An 11,632-nucleotide genomic window follows, 5' to 3' on the forward strand; every position below is an offset into this window, starting at 1 on the left:
GTGATTGTTTGCTATGCAGCATTATTGTACAATAGATAAATGAGACACCCACTTACATTTATTTAAAATACACATTGTTTAGATTTATTGGCAAACTAGGAAATAAAGAGCAGAAGAGCCCTTTATATTTGACCATTATAAGCTTTGACACTTAAAATAATTTTATAATTTAGATGTCATTATTGTCATATGCGAGATGATTGAATTGATGGTTTTTCAGGATACGGCTGAAGGTCATGGATGTAACTTAGCAGAAGTCAGTGTACGGAGATTTGTTAATCATTTCACAGGAATGCCTGTGCCCTTGGCTTCAGGGCTGTTGGTGGTTCTGTATGAATTGCTACATTATGTTCTAGATGAGGACTCCTGTCCTTCTGCTTCTCTGCCTTCTCAGCAGCTTTTCTGCATTATTTGAAGTTACATTTCAGTTTTCTGGAAATTTGTGATTTCAGCCTTTACTAGGGCATCTGTTTGAATAGTCCATTGCCATTTATTTTCTGTATACATGCAGCTCATGAAAAACAGAATTTCATAGATGGAAGGAGCTACATAAATAATAATCCTGTCTGTTTTTTGATGAGGAAACTGAGATTTGCAAAAGTTAAATTACTTTGCTTCCAGGGCACTCAGCAAATTAATTGTAGAAATAGGACTGGAACTTGAGAATACTGACTAAACGTTTTAATCACCTCAGGGACATTTTCTGGGGGACAGTGAAGCATTCATTCCTCCGCTCTGCCCTCTCACTAGAGAGGGCTGTGGCCTGGTCTTCCCTGACCTGGGTAGAAAGGTTTGGTGTTGCCAGGCTGAGTGAGGTTAAGCCTATTTGCATACGTTAAGTGTAGATACAAAACAAAAAAGAAAAAACAAATTACATATTTTATTTTCCCAGGTATAAAAAGAAACAGAAACATCTCCCCTTTGCCCCCCCCACCCCTCATACTTCTTTTCTTGAAGAGCATTTCCTTTAGAAAACTTGAAATTGTCCTCTTGGAAGGTTGATAAACCTTCTTAAAATCTAAGTAAGCGTCGTGCTTGCATTACAACCCAGGTATGTCTTTCTTAAGAAACCTGGGAACCATCTCTTTGAAATGTAACCTTGAAAGAAAATAGTGTCCCTATCTCTCAGTTTCTGTGGGACAGTAGGAGCTTAGCTTCCATGGGTGCCTTGCTCCAAAATTACATCCTGCTATAAAGATATGAAAAGCTTGTTTCTCGTCTGGATAAAGCTAAGGATTGCACACAGATGGCCATCCCAATTACCAAGTGAATATAAGATGGACTCTGTGTGACAAATGGTGCTCTTAAGTCCTCTTACTTGAGGACTAATTACCATTTATCTTGAGGACATTATGCAATGGGTTGAATCTGCCTGGCTGTATAAAAGGCTGAGATTTCTGTCTGCAATTTCTTAGTGGATTGCCTGTAATATCTGTCACCGTCTGGTTTCATGCTTATTTGATAATAAAACAGTTTCTTTCTCTTCTACCTTTGTGGAGAGGTTATTTGAGTTGGCAGGGAATTTTGTTTTTAATTATATTTCCCAACACATGATAAATAGCTGTGAGACAAAGGGAGGAAAGAGGAACAAAAATTGCCTGGGCTAGGACAAGGTTTTAGATAGCTTCGAAGAGAAATAGGCTCAAAAGGCACTAAGGTGAGAGCATGGATGGGAAAGGAAAAAGAGAATTTTCAACAAGTATTATTAAGCACTATATATATCCATGTTCCTTCACAGTGTTCAAGAAGTAGAAATAAAGGACTTGGGTTAAAAATTGAAATTGCTTTTGGTTACTTGGACCATAATTATCAACTACATTGGGTTAAAAATTGAAATTACTTTGGCTATCTTGTTCTTTTGACCACTATATCACTCTGGGCCCAAACAGAACAAGCCACAGCTTTATAGCAATACAAATGAAATGAAAATTTATGGTTTTGAAATCTCATCCTTCAGTTGCATTCAGGAAACACACATGCCTCAATCTATTTAGCATATTCCAACTAGATTTTATCTTTCAAAAATACTCAAACATATCAACAGAAAAATGGGTAAAAGATGTGAATAAGCAATTAAAAAATTCATATTGTGAATATGTGATGATTGTTGAAATGCACTAGGAATTAAGGATACACTAATTTAAGATAACCATGACACATCAGCTTTCACTTGGGAAAAAAATGATAATTTTCAATTAAGATAAAGGTATACAACAAGGGAAATTATCAGAATTTAAATTGCTGTAACTTTTTTAGTGGCATGTACATTAACACATGTATATATATTTTTGATTCATAATTTTTCTACTAGAATTGTATCCTATAGACATAATCTGGCAATATTTTTATATCATTGCTTTTGACACAAAAAACTTGAAAGTGCTATAATAGCTATGAAATAGATTTGATGAATTATGGTATATTCGTATAAAGAAATACTATTTAACCATTAACACGATTTTTAAATGCTCAGTGATCTGGAAAAATTGTCTTAAAACCATGTCAAACCAAAAAAAAGCAGATTTCATAATAGTATGCATAATTCCATTTTATCTAAAAGCATTTTGAAGGACACATATCAAAATGCTATACTAATTATTTCTACATTTGTATATCTTGGGGTAGACAATATCTGCAAATGATACCTCTGATAAGGGGTTAATAGCCAAAATATATGAAGAACTCTTTCAATGCCACAACAAATACAACAAAACCCAAACAATTTGATTAAAAAATAGGGAGAGGACCTGAATAGACAATTTTCCAAGGAAGACATACAGAAGGACAACAGATATATGAAAAGATGCTTAATATCACTAGTTAAAGGGAAATGTAAATCAAAAGCACAATAAAATACCACATCTTACCTGTTAGAATGACTATTATCAATAAAACTAGAAATAAGTGTTGGAAAGGATGTGGAGAAAAGGGAACTCTCTCACATTGCTGGTGGGAATATAAATTGGTACAGCCACTATGGAAAACAGTATGGATGTTCTTCAAAAAATTAAGAGTAGAATTATCATATGATCCAGCAATCCCTCTTCTGGGCATTTACCCCCAAAATTTGAAAACACTTATTTGTAAAGACATATGTTATCCCTATGTTCATTGTGGCATTATTTCCAATAGCCAAGACATGGAAAAACCCAAGCGTCCTTCAACAGATGATTGGATAAAGAAGATGGGGGTACCTATATACATGGAATACTACGCAACCATAAAAAAGTTAAAATATTGCCATTTGGGACAACATGGATGGGAATTAAGAGTATTATGCTAAGTGAAATAAGTCAGACAGAAAAAGAGAAGAACCATATGATTACGGTCATATGTAGAATATAACAAAAAGCAACAAATGAACAAGAAAAGCAAACATACAAATTAAAAAACAGATTCATAGATACAGACAACAGTATGGTGGTTATCAGAGGGGAAGGGGACTGGGGGAGGATGAAGAGGGTAAAGGGGGTTAAATGCATGGCAACAGAAGGAGACTAGACATCATTCAGGTGGTGAGCACACAACAGAGTACACAGATGTCATTCTATGAAGTTGAACATCTGAAATTTATATAATGTTATTAACCAATGTTACCCCAATAAATCTAACTTTAAAAAGCTTTCTTGGGATAAAATTCACCTATCTACATGTGTCAATTTTACATATCTTTTGTTAGATTTGATCAGAGGTATTATGTAGCTATTATTATTATTATTATTATTTACTATTATGAATAGAACCTTTTTAAAAATTACATTTTCTAAATTTAAAATAGGAAATGCAGTTGTACATGTATAATAAAAAACTATTTCCATTCAAAATATTTTAGCATTATTTAAAGAATTCATTAAATTAAAAAAGAAAAGATGCCAAATAATTGCTTCTCAATAATTTCACCAATTGTTAGCACTTTAGGGAATATAGAAAGAAAGAAATCACTATGCCAATGTAATAACTAAAAATGAATGACTTAAATTATATTACTTCTCTGTTCAAAAGCCTCTGTATACCAGTGGCACATCTTCAGCTTCTAAACCCACTAATGATCTGATTGTAATTCTAAACATTCATTTATTGATTGGTTATTCGGCTGATTTTTTTCACAAACACACATTTGCCAGGTATTTTCCTATGTGCTCTTCTACTCTCCCCTTCCATAATCTTTGTTGCAATTTAAACATGCTTTCTACATTGCTGTCTCCCTGCCTTTGGAGTTTCTCATAACTTGAAGTTGACTTATTCAACACCTACCATCCATTAAGGCATACTTATAAACTTAATTTTTTTCTTCAAATATTCTAACTCATCTTTCTTCCATTACAAATAATTCAGTTTCATACTGTTTACTCTGAATAGACGTTGTGAGATTTCAACTTTGGGATTAGAGTTGACTGAGAGGGTGCCCGGCAAGTCATGCCTGCCCCCACTTGAGGATGGGGTTATTCATTGGATCTTTCTGTCTGAATAGTAACATTTTCCTATCTTGTTGGACTATAATCATGTCCCTTGACAATGTGCTTTACTGAAGAAACTTAGTCAAATGTAAGATGTGATAGAATGGTAAATTCCAATCCTGAGGTAAAACATGATGGTCCTGTAATTTTTAGGTTGTAATATTTTGAAATAAGTTTACAATGATCCTAAATGTATTTCTCAATGTATTCCTCTGGAGCTGATGAAATTTTATGGTTTACCACTATATTTTAAGATTAGTTCCATAGGACAAAAACCCCATAAAAAGACCATCCATGGTCCACTTACTGCCTCTTTTTCACTCTTTTTTATAAGAATCCTTGGCTACACCTGTCTTCTAATATTTCCTTCTTGCCCACATTTGCCTGTACAGTGCCCGTAGCCTCTATTGCTATCCCATTCTTTCTATTCATTAAAATTCTGCTAAATTTTATAGATTTGGCTCAAGGCTCACCTATTTATTTATTACTAATTAAATTTGGTCTAAATAGATCTTTTTAAATTTGTATTTCTGCAAACTTTTTTTTTTACATTATCTATATGTACGTCACACACTTGTTTCGTCTCAGAATTATTGTGTTTCATCTTTAAAATTTTTTAACCTGATTAGAATTTAACTTCCCCAAGAGCAGGCTGCATGAGTGGCAGAAAGAGCATGGATTCAGAACTTGGTTTGATTTGTGGCTCTGCCATTTTCCAGCTGTTTGATCTTGGACAATTAGTTAATCCCTCTGATACATAATTTTCTTCTCTGTTGTAAAGATTCTTTTATCATGTAATTGTAGTGAGGACTAGATGTGATGAATATAATGTGCTGTGTGCATAGTAAGTGCTCTGAAAAGCGAATACCTGTATCTTTTTTCTTACTAGATAGGAAAGGTTAGATTATACTGTGGTAACAAAGAACCTCAGTCACATAACACAGAAGTTTATCTCTGTCTTGGATTTCATGTCCAACATGGGTCAGCAGGGAGGCTCTGCCCAAGGGAGTGACTTAACCCAGGGTAATGGAGTCTCATTAGACATATGCTTCTAGGATCGTGGAAGCAGTGGGGAGAGAACATGGCAAATGTGTTGGTTCTTAACACTTCTGCTTAGAAGTAAAACTTCCCTTGTACTCCCATGCCATTGGCCAAAACAAGTTACATGTCCATGCTTAACTTTATAAATGGGCAGGAAGAACAATCACCATGTATTCCTGAAAGCGGAGAGCCAGAAAGATTTGATGAATAATAATGATAGCATATCCTTCACAGCCCTTGTAATGCTACACATGGAACTAATTCTCAATTAATAGATGCTTGTTGAATGAATATTGACATATCTAGGAATGAATTACAGCTTACAGTTAGATAAAAGTTTACACAACCATAAAGGATGTCTTTTTCATGGGAAGATGGAAAAGTCCCATTACCTTTATTTAGTAGTGTGAGATAATAGAAGAAACTATATATTGGTCTCTGCCTGTGGTCCCTGCCACAGAGCTCCTAAAATTCTTATCATTTCCTAAGTGATGAGAGGATTAGGAATATCTTTTCTTTGGTCTTCGACCCTGGTTTCTGACACAGGACTTCAGGAAATTACCCTTGTAATTTCTTGAGTAATAGAAATGTCTTTTGTTCTAACGAGGTGACTCTGGGTGGGATCCTGGTAGCTTCTGGATGAGGGCTGCTGGTCACCAGAAGGAACAAGCCATAATTAGACTTGGGACTCTCCCAAACTTTGTCCTATGTATCTCTTCATCTGACTGTTCATTTGTATCTTTTATCATATCTTTTAATAAACTGTGAACATAAGTCAGTTTTCCTGAATTCTGAGCTGCCCTAGCAAATTAATCAAATCCGAGCAGGGGGTATTGGGAACCTTTGATTTATAGCCAGTCAGTGAAAAGCACAGGTGACAACCTGGAATTGTGATTGGCATGCGAAGTGTGGGACTGAGCCCTTAACCTGTGGGATGTGACATTATCTCCAGGTGGCTAGTGTCAGAATTGAGTTCAATTGTAGGATACCCGGATGGTGTCAGGGAGAATTGTTTGGTGGCGGAGCTCCCAGCCCTTTGGTGTCAGAAGTGCTGTTGAGTGTGGCAGTAGTGTGAGAGTTGAGGAGATGCACTGGAGGAGAACTGGGTTTTTCCCCACTCAGGTGGAAAACTGGGGGTTTCTCAACTCAAGTAGATTGTTCATTCTAATGTTGTGAAACATTGTGCCTGTATCACAGAAGCACTGCATTTGAATGTGGGGAAGGTCCTAGTATATCATCTAGTCTAGGGTCTTATCCAGCTCTCTTCCATGTTGCCCAAAGTGGTTATTCAGCCTTTGCCTTAGCACCTCTGTTGATTAAATAGACTAAAAGTTTGGCAAGAGTTTCTTACTGAAATAATCAGATTTCAGTAGGGTTTTCTATGAAGGTTTGTGATTTACAAATTTATAGTTCTCTGCTTTAGAGTACTTTGAACTTTTTCTCTGCTCATAAATCTTGCTATGGTGCTAACACCTGGTAGCACAAAGAACATTATTAGGAAAATAAAAAAGATTGATGCTTCCTACCCCAACCTGTAGGTGAACTATTGCTTTAATGTGATTGTTCTGTTTTATGTCTGGGCTTTGTCCCACCTTGGTGAGCACTGAGACATAATATTGCAATTTAGTCAGGAGAGCACCAGGTGGTACATAATGTCATCATTGAAGATGCCGTTACTATGGTATCCAGAACCCTATTCCAGCTCTACGCTTTCACCATCTTTCTGTTTTCACAGAGGGACAGAAGCTGCTGCAATCCAGATTTTAATATCTTAAGCACACTAGGAGGTTTTGTTCTTTATCAGGTTGGATGTTCTCTTCCTTCGTTCATTTTTGCCAAGCAGTCTCACTGAGCATAATCCAAAGCTTCTGTTGGTATTAATAGATTCATTCCCAGATAAAATATTTTGAAGTATTATCCTTGTGGTTTTAGAGTTGAACCAGAGAAAAAGAATGAATCTCTGAGAAAACATATGAGCAAATAGAAAGGTGATAGCCTTTCTGGGTACTGGGGAGGCTAACTGGTCAATGAAATAATTGTCCTTGTTTCTAAGAACCTTAAAATATGTGGATTGTTTATTTGGTTCTCCAGACACCAAAAGATGATCTTCTGCATGACAAATTTATAAGGAGAAGTTTGGACACAACAAAGGTTTATGAAGTTAAGATTCTTCTTAATTAATCCTAACAATCTGTATGGAGATAACTCAGTGATTAAGTGTGATATTTTGGTGTGACCTTTAAGAAAGAGGAAATGGAATTCTGAATCTCAAAATCAGCATTTCCCAAAGTATGTTCTGCAGGATGTTACTGAATGTTATACAACAAATGATTTCACTGAGAAATGCTGGATTAAATCAAATTAAGGGGGCTTACTTACTGCAAGAATTCATAGGACCCTCAGTATATTAATGCACAGGGTGAATTTCCAAGAGTTGGATAAAGTATGCAGCAGTTTTCATTCTTATTTCACGATGAAATTCTTTTTTTAAAAAAAACAGAGTATGTTAATGATCTCACATTTCCCAAAGCAACCTTTGGGAAGACCTGCCCTAAATTCATAGTTTGTAAAAAATTTTGACTGCCGTACAGGCTACAATAGATAAAGCATTTCTTGCTTAGTTAAGCAATGTGCACATGATCATATAAAGACAGGTATTGTAAACAACAATGGAATATACAAATGGGAATTGTCAAGCATGCTATGGCATAATTTGTGACAGATAATTGAAAGAATTTACTGATTTAGCTGGAGGTGTTAAGAGATCAGAAACCTGGATTTCTCATAATTTGAGTGCAACCAAGCAAGCTCCATTGTGAAAACACCATCCGCTCATGAATGTGAAAAGTAGGTACCGAAGAGTTGTGTGCATATGATTGTGATGGGCTCATGTAGGACAGTCTTGACCTTAGTTTACTTATATTCTCATTGGAAAGGGCAGCTTTACACAAATGAAAAGTGAAATAACAATATAACTCAATATTGAATTGACCTCAATGTGTTGTATAGACAAAAGTCTATAAGAATTCAGAAGAAGGAGAGATGAGTGGACTACTTGGATGACTTAAATAGTATATGAGATTTGGGCTAGTTTTGAAGGATAGCCTAAAATATTGAAGGGTTGAGTTGGACTATGAACTTAGAATTTTTCTCTCCTCTCCCCCAACATCCGTTTTCTTAATTATCTTAGTGATGACTTGAGATATGATACATATAATTTCAGAGTATGCCTAAATACAATCCAGACATTTCTATACTGTCACTCTCATTTCTTATAATCCAACAAAATATTTGCTTTGTCTAAAAAATGGCATATATTTGCATTTCTAAAAAGAATAAGGAAAAAGCAGAAAAAACAGTTAGGGTTGAAGAAAAAGTTGGATATTTAATTTAAGACAGCTTTGATCTGCTGTCTCTTTAAAAGTAATCTGTTATGGCACATAGATCAACGGAACAGAATGAAGAGCCCAGAAATAAATCCAGGCATATATGGGCAGTTAGTCTATGACAATGGAAGCAAGAATTTACCTTGGGGTAAAGATAGTCTATTTAATAAATGGTGCTGGAAAATTGGACTGACACATGCAAAAAAAAACGAAAGTGGACCTCCTTACGCCATATACAAGAACAAATTCAAAATGGATTAAAGGCTTAAATGTAAGACCTGAAAACTTAAAACTCCTAGAAAAAATATAGGGAGTAAATTTGCAGACATTACCCTGAGCAATATTTTTACTGATACATCTCCATGAGCAAGGGAAGTAAAAGAAAAAATGAACATATGGGACTACATCAAACTTAAAAGTTTTTTCACAACAAAGGGAACCATCAATAAATCAAAAAGGAAGCCTACTGAATGGGAGAAGATATTTGTCAATGAGATATCTGATAAGGGGTTAATATCCAAAATTTATAAAACACTCATGCAACTCAACACCTAAAAAACAAACAATCCAATTAAAAACTGGGCAGAGGATATGAAGAAACATTTCTCTAAAGAGGACATACAGATGGCCAACAGGCATATGAAAAATGTTCAACCTCACTAATCATTAAGGAAATGCAAATAAAAACCACAATGAGATATCACTTCACTCCTGTCAGAATAGCTATCATCAATAAATCAACAAACAACAAATGCTGGCAAGGTTGTGGGGAAAAGGGAACCCTGGTACACTGTTGGTGGGACTGCAGATTGGTGCAGCCACTATGCAAATCAGTATGGAGGCATCTCAAAAAACTAGAAATGGAACTACCTTATGACCCAGCAATTCCACTCTTAGGTATTTATCCAGAAAAACCCAAGACATTAATTCAAAAAAATATATGCACCCCTATGTTCATTGTAGCGCTATTCACAATAGCCAAGACTTGGAAACAACTGAAATGCCCATCAGTAGATGACTGGATTAAGAAACTGTGGTACCTTTATACAATGGAGTATTACTCAGCTATAAAGAAGAAGAAAATTGTACCATTTGTAACGATATGGATGGACCCAGAGAACATTATGCTAAGTGAAATAAGTCAGTCAGAGAAAGACTAATACCATATGATCTCACTTATATGTGGAACCTAAAAAACTGAATAAATGAGAAATGTAAACAGAAATAGTCTCAGAGACACAGAGGAAAAACTGAGGGTTACTAGTTGGGAGGGGGTGGGGATGAAGGAGAAGGGGAAGGGACAAGACAATACAAATTGGTAACTACAATATGGACTCAGGGATAGAAAAGACAGTCTGGGGAATATAATCAATAATGTTGTAAATATTTTTTAGGGGGCCAGATGGACTCATGTCTTGTTAGGGAGACCACTTCATAGACGGTGTAAAGGCCTGACCACCGCACTGTATTTCTGAAGCTGACATTGAATAATATTGTATGTCAACTATAATTATTTACACATATAGTCACGGAATGTGGAGTAGAGTGTGGGAATGGAGTCAATGGAATTGTAATAGATAAGTATGATATAGGGGGTGGGAGGGCAGTGGATGGGGAAGGGAGGTTGTTACTTTGTGAAGAGTGAAAAGGATAACTATTGCATTGTTCTGTACACCTAAAATAATAAAAAATAAAAAAATAAAAGTAATCTGTTATAACAGGTTTATGTATCTTAACAACAGCACAAGAAAAATTGGTGGTATTTCAATTACATGAATTGATGAAATCTATTATTTCTTTATAATATTATACAATTAATTCACTGTTGATTGTGCAAAAATATAAAATAATAAAAGAATACAAAATCAAAACAGAAATTTAAAAGTCACTAGTAATTCTAATCCCAGAGATAAATAGCACACAAATAGAAAAATTATACATGTAATTTAATATATATTTGATATATGTATTCTATATATATGAAGGATAATATATTTAGTCTAGAAGTATGTATACTGGGGGTGCCAAAAAAATGTATACACATGACTTGTATTTATCTTTTGTTGTCTGTATATATTGTTACAATATTAATACAGTGTTTTCCTTTCTGAAAAGGTATATACATTTGTTTGGCACCCTCTGTATTTATAAAAATGGGATAAAGTATTCATACTACTTTTAAACCTGATTTTTTTTTTCACATAACATTATTGGTCTACTTTAATATATCTCTGTTCTTTTCTCTATGATGTGTTGAACCAATCCCCTACTGTCAAACTTTTAGATTATTTCATCTATATAGATTAGACCAAATGCTTACTTGTTATTTGTTTTCTTAAATTGGGGAATTGGGGAAGGGGACCAGCCAAGTTGTTGTTCTTCAATCTTCGTTGTGGAGGGCACCAGTCGCCATCTGGCTTCCTGTCGGCAGCTTGTGGACTCTATGCTCAAGGTGCTGTGTTCAATCTTCGTTGCGGGTGGGCATAGCGTCCATCCCATGCGGGAGTCGAAGCAGCAGCCTTGTTGTTAAGAGCGCACGCTCTATCCACTGAGCCATTTGGGCGGCAGCTCAGTTCAAGGTGCCAACTTCAGTCTTAGTTGTGGGTGGGCGTAGTCCACCATCAAACAGGCAATCTTGTTGTTACACCAGCTGAGCCATCCTCCCACCTGTTGGCAGCTCAGCGACAGCTCAGCTCGGGTACAGTGTCATTGGCCCATGTGGGAATCGAACCGGCAGCCTTGTTGCTC

This window comes from Hipposideros armiger, unplaced genomic scaffold, assembly GCF_001890085.2.
Source record: "Hipposideros armiger isolate ML-2016 unplaced genomic scaffold, ASM189008v1 scaffold_638, whole genome shotgun sequence".
Classification (NCBI taxonomy): domain Eukaryota; kingdom Metazoa; phylum Chordata; class Mammalia; order Chiroptera; family Hipposideridae; genus Hipposideros; species Hipposideros armiger.